We start from the raw sequence: 9,094 nt of genomic DNA on the forward strand, positions 1-9,094 counted from the left end.
ATCTTCTCTATTATTTGATTTAAACTTTTGTTTGATGAACTAGTACACACCCACGTCCACACAATACCCAAGTTTGCGTCTTCAATATGCCGAGAATAACGGAAAATCACTTCATTGTCAGGTAGAATTATATACTGTTAACAGGACAAAATGGCGATCATCTCGCCACTATGACGTAACATGTACAGCCTGTAGCCTCTAGGGGGGATTTCAATCTGAATTCGCACTGATTACAGGATCATCGCATTTATTTGTTGCTTTTTGGATAACAAAGACTTCACCTGGGACACTTTTTTGGTGCACATATGTACACTGTAAGATTCATTAAAATGTCTTTAACGTCTGTTATTGGAAGATCTCCTTTAATACAATTCGTGAAACATCATCCAATATTTCCAAGTTTACTAAGACTTCGTACCAAATCCCCTCCAACATACTTTTCATTCACTTCGAAAGGCGTAGCAAACATAATCTCCCAACATGAAAGGGGTTGTTTCATGCCACGCTTCGCTTGTCCTAAGAGGCCACCCAGGGGATCGTGTAGTCAGGTTTGATGACTTGGTTCAACGTATCTCAGTTGTGTTAATCAATGCTCATGTTGTCAAACTCTGGAGAGATCTGGGCCATTGTCAACTAACAAGTATTTTGTTTTAATTGATCGGATGGTCGTGCTGGATGACTTGGTTGACAGCGGGGTGTTTCAACACAACGAAGTAAATCATTGTTTGATCAATAATCGATTTGATGTTTCATACTCGAATGTTTACATGCTCTTTGTTGTATGGCAGCAGTACTGCTGGGTGCGTTTGTCAGACAAAATATGGCAGGTGCTACCGGTACAACAAGAAATGCTTCAAAAGTTTTACTTAACCCCCATCGATGGCACATCTTAATAATTATGTACAACCAACAAACAGCTTTGTTTATCAAATGTATCTTATTTTCTATTTCTGTAAAAGTGAGTGAGTATGGTTTTACGCCGCTTTTAGCAATATTCCAAGAATATCACGGCGGGGGACACCAGAAATGGGCTTCACACATTGTACCCATGTCGGGAATTGAACCAAGCGTGACGAGATTTCTTTGAAATATTAATGTGTTCTCTGTTACATACAGAGTTCTCGCAATATTATACGTTTCTATCATGAAACATTGTATTAGCAGTAATAGAGAGTGATTGAGTTGATACGCCGCTTTTACAAATATTCTAGCAAGGGAATTGAAGCTGTGTCTTCAGCACAAACACTGTGACCACTAGGCCACCCTACCGCCCGAGCAAGTATTATAATTTGTTGAGCTCTCATTGGTCATTATTTTTTTAACACATAAATCGTTAGAGTAGATCTTCAGCAACCAATGCTTACCGTTAATGGCGACTATGCTTGTCGTAAGACGCGACTGACGGAATCAGGAAGTCAGGTCAATTTTAGTGATGGCAAATTTCTTATGCCATAAGTTCTCAATTCGAACTGAAAACCTTTAGCACTGTATCACTGTACACATAAGCAGTTCAATAGAGTTAAGGTCGATTTTGCAATCTTGTTCATTATGTGAAATTAGCTTTTTCCGCTGAAACGTTCAACCGTAGCCTCTTATTGTACATCCAAAACAAATTTAGTTATTTTGATCTTTCAACAATAAAGCATGTAGCTGGCACAGGGTGTGAGTGGTGTGAGATTCAACATTCATTACTGACACCTTTCCCTTTACTTATTTCTTTTCTCACAAAAGAGGAAAATGCAAATTTGTCTTTTTACCGTAGTCCTTGTCTTGATTGGGGGAGGATTAGGCAGTTGCGGCACTTGCTTTAATGCAACTTCTGTTGTGGAGGTAGATGCGCATATGAAACATTACGTGTTTAGGAAAGTAAGGTCACCGTCTCTCTATTCCTGTGCATCGGAATGTCTGATGTCTTCAGTCTGCATGTCCTTCAACTTTGAGACCAAGACCCGCATATGTGAAGTCAACAGCAACAGAAGTCATCTAGTGGCCATCACCACGCGGCCAGGATTTCTCTACAGTGACATCAACCACTGGCCTGAGGTAGTTAAATTATAATTTACTAATTTATCCCATTTTCGTTTTGAGCTCCAAATGTCAAAACCACTGTAGATGTAATTTTCTTTACATTCATAACACATTGGTCTTGTATTTGCGAAAAATGATCGTTGTCATTGGTCTACAATAACTTTCGCCACTGAAGCCTTAAGTGCAGACTCAATTATTTAAAGTTGGTTGGTTGGCTGTTTTTTGTTTAACGCCACACTCAGCAATATTCCAGCTTTATGACGGCGGTCTGTAAAATATCGAGTCTAGACCAGACAATCCAGTGATTAATATCATGAGCATCAATCCACGCAATTAGGATCGATGACATGCATCAACCAAGTCAGCGAGTCTGACCACTCGATCCTATTAGTTGCCTTTTACTACAAGCATAGTTACCTTTTACAGCAAGCATGGGTTGCTGAAGACCTATTCTACCCGGATCTTCTAGGGTCCGATTATTTACAGACTGCCTTCATATAACTGGAATATTGCAGCGTTATACAACTGAGCAACGGACCAACCTACCAATCTCGTCATGATATGGCTGAAATATTGCTGATGTGATGTTAAATTTTAATCACTAACTCTGAACATCTCGGGCCAAAGTGATTGGGCTTAATGACATGTGGGTTAGTTTTAAGTGTTTAATATGTGTAAACACCAGCAATGAGAAAAACACGCTAACCCGGTGTCATCACTGATTTATAGTGATCCGTTTACATAACTGTCATTGCCTTTTATGCCTGATGGGATTTATTTCGACAGATAATCGTTGTCTGCATAAAAGTGAAACACTCCCGAACAGCCTCAGCTGAGAGATACTCGTTTTGACAATTTGAGATAAGCTGATTGGGCTGTGCTAAATTTCTGAATCATGAGTATTGGAAGGACACTTAACACCATATGTATGTATTGTTTATAAATAGTCCCTCGCTGGCGCCTGTTCGAAGACACGTTGTCCTACGTCCAGGTGCCAATTAGATCGACTCGGACGGACATCATGTGAGACAGGTAAATCTTTTACTGGTAAAAGAAAGTTAATTCTATTGTACGTTATATTTTATTGAAATCATTTGGCTTGGACTGACATGATATGCCATAAGAGAAAGTGTTTGTCACGAATGACTTTTTCAAGGACAAAGAATCTGCCTGGAGGTCGGTGTTTCGATCCCGGCTGTGTAACATCAAAAGATGTCAAAACCTGGTATTTGTTGTTTCCCTGTCTGGCGCTGGGTATTCAGGGGATAAAGCAAGGACTAGTCAGAGTGTGGCACACATGTTAAACTGCAAAATGGCATTTCAGTCAGCCAGCAAAGAATAAGTTATTAATCATGACTAGTACCCACAGTCGGACGCACGCAAGCACGCACACACACGCACACTTGCAATTAGTACAATAATAATCGTGTGATATATATTGATCGTGTTGATAGCGACCCAACCTAACCCAAGAACAATAACTGAAACAAGAAGTAGGGTTTCAACGTACGTGTATGATTTCGTAACTGACAGTGATCTCTGATATATATCATTAGTTGAGCGGGCCCATTAATCTATTGCAATCGGTAGAAAGATCCAACTCCAAAATCCCAATAATGACAGATTGGTTAAACATACATGTACTTACTGTGAGATTAAAATCAACCAATATGTTATATGACTGAGTTTAATTGGTTGTGACGCACCACCTTCTGTTGCCAATGCTGAGATTCATTATGACGGTGTGTATGAAGGAGCAGTTGCAGAATACACTTGCAAGGACAACTTCATGATGTGCACAGATAGAAACCACAGAGTTTGTCAGTTGACAGGAAATTGGAACGGTTCTGTCGGCCCGTGGGAACAGTACAGTTGGGACAACCCGGTAAGATGGTTATGTGGTACAGGATGAACGTTTGGTATGAAGGTATCATTAATAATTGTGACAAGATGTATAGGTGAGATGAGATGGACTCAATCATATCGACCAAATAAAATTCCTATAAGTATAAAAAAAGACCACAATGACATGTTGTGTACGTGGGATTACACACTTAGATAGGCAATGTCAGAACTAGCAGAACTTTGCAACTTGATCCAGTTCGGTCTGCCCTTGTGTAAAATTTCACGATTCTTGTGACCATGCAAGAGAGGGAACGAACAGTATGTGGAAGTGAATGTGTAATGGGAATTCGATATGCTTCCACCGAAAGCACGTGTCAGAAACAACAAAGGCAGTCGTACAATAAAATGCATATGAAACTGAAAGCATTTGCGTTGGCAATACAAATGTGTGCTACTGTGTTCCATAAACAGCATATAAGAACATCACACTACACTGCTGAGATAGAGACATGTTATTCTACAATTGATAAAGTCTTAGCCAGATTTTTATCCCTCCGACATATAATGACGGGGGGATATAGCCATCAGTATGTCCGTCTGTCCGTCCGTCTGTCTGTCCGTCCGTCTGTCCGTCTGTAATCATTGTTTGTCCGGAGCATATTTCCTAAACCGTACAACCTAGCGTCCCAAACCTTGCTACACTTACCAATCAGGCTCTGTAGAAGTGCCTTTTGCTATTTAGAGATTTTCAGAGTTTTATATTTTTGTCATTTTCCATGGAAATATGATGAACTTAGGAAATTTGAGGGTAGTGCTCTTGTCCGGAGCATATTTCCTAAACGGTACAACCTAACCTCCTACAACTTGGTACACTTACCAATCAGGCTCAGTAGAAGTGCCTTTAGTTATTTAGAGATTTTTAGAATTTTATATTTTTGTCATTTCCATGGAAATATCATCAACTTAGGAAATTTGAGGGTAGTGCTCTTGTCCGGAGCATATTTCCTAAACCGTACAATCTAGCTTCCCAAAACTTGGTACACTTTTTTTTCGTTTCCATGGAAATATGATGACCATATCTCCCCAACCATACAACTTCTCAAAACTTCTCAAACGTGTTCACAAGTATCAAGCAGGTTATGCTATTAACAGATTTATTTACTTATTATTTTTTTCAATTTAAATTGAAAATTGATGAACTTTAGGTTATGTCCTTGTCTGGAACATATTTTCTAAACCACGTGACAGAGATTCACCAAACCTTATGCAAATATCAATCATGTTCACTGGTAGTGCAGTTTGCTATTGATAGATTTTAGATCTTTTAAATTTGTAGCCCCTGACATATGATGAAAGAAGATGTTTAGGTTTGTTTTTTTGACAATCCCTAGTACATTTTCTTTATGCCCTTGTGTCATGAGGCTACTACAGAGCTATTCATATACGATTCTACGAAGTAATTGTTATTACAATTTCATGAGATCATCAGAAAGTGAGCTACATGAAGCAATATCTAATAACCTTCATTACATTTCTGGTTTTGGCATCAAGGAAAAAGGTTTCCTTGCCAATAATCTAAATACATTTGAAGGTACACACAGTTTACCGACCTGCCACGTCGGGGGGGATATGTCATCTTCGGATGACTCTTGTTTTGATCAGCAAATAAAAATGTTTGATGGCAAAAGAAATCAAGAATGTTTTCCAAACATTCCGAAAGACAAAATTCAAAGCAAAATAAAAAAACATCCATTTGAGTTAAAGAAACATCACCTAAAAAGTGTTTGTAAGTGTTTGCAAAGGATTCAGAAATTATCGAGCTTGTGAAACATTTTTAGTACCCTTTCTTTGTTAACATAGGTGATGAACTTCCTCATGGTCGTGCCTTGTGGGAATTCAACAAGTTTCAAAGCGGCAATAAACATCACTCCAACGACTAAAGTAAAGGAAAAGTTTAGAAAAGAATAAGCGTGACTACTTAGAGAATGTTGTCACATGTATTAAGTGCGTAATTGGCTCCGTGGGAATTCCAGGTTAGAGTTGTTCCCCAGCAACATGCTTGCGACGCAACTTTTCGAGTGGTCAGGCACGGTGACTTTATCCCCCCACCCGGACTTTATCCCCCATGCGATCTCCAAGTTATATCACATGCTATCTGAATATAAAAGCATGTTATAAGCTAATTTAGGGAGTCGTCGTTCATGCATATAAAGAACTTTAGACCAGTATTAAAGCATTTGTTATCGAATCTCATCATCCATCCATCTTTTAACAGGGCATTTTTTCACAGTGGCCACTGATGGAATATACAGATCGATTTGTCAGAAAGTCAGTCAATGTTCACAATTTGATTGGCTATAAATAAAAACAACAGTCTTTCTTCCAATCTCTTCAGGAAATGAATCACTTTGTTCCAAATGCATATATTTTTGTTCAATGAAAGCAAACTTCGAATGAACATTCCAGATTAAAAGAGACACTAGAGGACCACCATCGTCATTTCCATAATTCGTACCTGTTTTTTATTCGATCTGGAAATATATTTCAAAGTTTACATCAACAATTTGTTGCCGATTGTTTAGAGTATCTATTGATGTTCGTGGAGGAGGAAATGTCTGTATCATATTGGCTTCCGACTGGATCAAAACAAGCTAGTATTCAACTCACACTTCTCCTGGGTGTGGGAAACAGAGATTATGCTATCGCCGGTCCCATTGGCAGTGGGTTCCGAGTCTTTGGTGGAGATACAACTGGACCAGGGCATGTACATGGTATGTTGTTGTTTTTTCGCACGTCCTCTTCTTGAGCCTTGTCACCATCACAAACCTAGTAGTAATTACTGTGTCTGGGTTGGCATCTGTCTGATCAACAGTTAGATAAGACATAAATGTTTCTGAAGCAGTGAAGGCAATTACCCACTCTATAACATCCAAAGTGTCCAGCAGATTTGTAGGTGCTACCAGCGGTGATAAGTGGGAATGAAAAAAGTACATTGCACGCTTAATTGTAGCGGTCCTATCAGTGAATTCATTGTCCTGTTGAGCGGCAGTTTTCATTTATTTAGTATCGTTTCCCATAGGAGTGTGCAAAGTAGGTTTAGGCCTCTTGGATGTGCATTTAAGTCATGTCAGGGCATGTCACCCTTACTGTACCGGGTTTTCCGGGTTTTTTTGCAACTTTCAAGGGTTGACAAAGAAAGAATACAAATCAGTCAGGACATTTTAGGACCCCCCCCCCCCCCCCCCCCCGTCATTGGATGTAACAATTCTCAATGATATATTTTGTGATTTTTCTGCCTTATTTAAGAATTGAAAATAAAAAAACGTACTATTTTCGAAAATGAATTACTTAAATAATAAATAAATTTTAATACATATGTCATTCTTAGGGAAAAAAATATTATTAGTAAATGAGTGCGTTTGTCCTTAACTTTGAATGGCTATTAATTGAGTCACCTTAATCAGAAGAATGTGACTTTTCATTGTAAAATCAAGATGCAACTTTTTTCATTCTGTTTACGTTACATCCTGCATTACAACTATGATGAATTCCCTTGCACCATTTCGCCATGTTAGCCTTGTTTCGTACTTGTCGTCACCATATCCATGTCTCCTATCAAAAACATTGCACAGAATGTCTTTTGATAAAGAGAGAAATGTGGTTAGACAGTTGTAATTGTGTCCAGTAGAAGCTGTGGTTCCAATAGAACACAATGGAAACGTAATACACTGGATAATCTAAGATGTTCCATTTGATTCATTGCAGCTAGCTGTAGATGGATCAAGCATAAACAACTTCACAGACAGATACCCGAATGAGATCCGAGAAGACGTCCGTATCAGTGGTGACGCCAACGTCACCTCGGAGCACATCACCATATGATGTTGTTGTCAGTATCAACTGACTCTCGGTAACAACCCCTGCATCCCACAGCAGAGCTAAATACTGTTTCTGGACATTCAAAGCTATGGGAACATTGTGCGCAGTCAGTGGAGTATCAGATATTGTTTTTTTGTACAGGTATAACATCGTGATACAATTGGTGACGTGTTTCAATTACAACTAAATATGGCAATCACTGGGCTTGTGTAGAACTCATTCTGGTTAAGTTGCGGTTTCAAAGACGTAAAGCTGGAATATTGCCAGAATATTGCGCAAAATGCTATCCATCGTTTTTTATGTTTATGACTCAATGTAACCATAGCAAACACAATTTGCTTTGATAACTTCCGGATAGTATTTATCGATTCCAAAAGGGATGCAACTTGAAAACTTGTTGTATTTGCTATGTAACCTTTCCTCCTTTATGATGGTATGACATTATCCTCGTGTTCGACGTCATGACGATCAAATGTTCTTATCAAATGTCACATGAAAGGAACAGGACGGTCAATATTCATGGCAGTACTTCCTACTGGCTGTGGAAAGTCTCTTCCGTTTCAAATGTTTATCCCACTGAAGCAAGAGACATGCGATGCCAGACATCATGGCAACATGGTCTAGGGTATTTATTTAATAGAATGGATGTATGACACATTGGATTACTGAAAGTGCTCTTTGTTGTTCAACCACTAATATATGTAATCGATATCATTTGGTTGAATCCAAAGATTAAAACATTAATATATTTTTAATACCAGAAGCAACGACATGTTGTGCAGGCTATTGTGTTTTGATATCAGGACTACAATAGCTGTAGTTGTGAACAATGGATATATTACATTCGTTTACAAGAATGGAAATTAATAACAAGACTAAATAATTAAATTTTCCTTCTGTTCATTGAATTCCTGCATTCTGATTAGCTGAATTGTTCACGTGTTTTTGCATTCATTGAATGTAAAAAAGTAAGCCATGCTCACTGAAGCCAACTACTTTTATTACTACAGAACGTCGTGGAATCATAGTATTACATGCGAGGGAATTTTTGAGGGAATTCCCTTTCTGCTCATGTGTATCGCCATGCACTGGGCATTTAGTGAAATTCATGCATATTCCCTGTCTATACAACCCTTGAGACCGAAGGATCTAAAACAGTTTGCACATCGTTTTTTTTATTCATGCCTCAATGAACCGAAAAAAATACACAGTCAGCGGTAAGTAAAAGTGACATTACGCATGTAGAAATCACAATGTACTTTGATTAGCAAACATTTCAACCAATTTGATTCACTACAACTGCCATTATTTTGAAAATATATATACTGAACTGCATAATAAA

At 38.5% G+C, this 9,094-nt stretch overlaps 1 pseudogene; it reads left to right on the forward strand.

The window, feature by feature from the left end:
• The first annotated feature begins 1,737 nt into the window (after positions 1 to 1,737).
• LOC139472899 (uncharacterized) lies at positions 1,738 to 7,755 on the forward strand (annotated as a pseudogene).
• The last annotated feature ends 1,339 nt before the right edge of the window (positions 7,756 to 9,094 follow it).

This window comes from Haliotis cracherodii, unplaced genomic scaffold, assembly GCF_022045235.1.
Source record: "Haliotis cracherodii isolate W230 unplaced genomic scaffold, xgHalCrac1.p SCAF_25, whole genome shotgun sequence".
In the NCBI taxonomy this organism is placed as follows: domain Eukaryota; kingdom Metazoa; phylum Mollusca; class Gastropoda; order Lepetellida; family Haliotidae; genus Haliotis; species Haliotis cracherodii.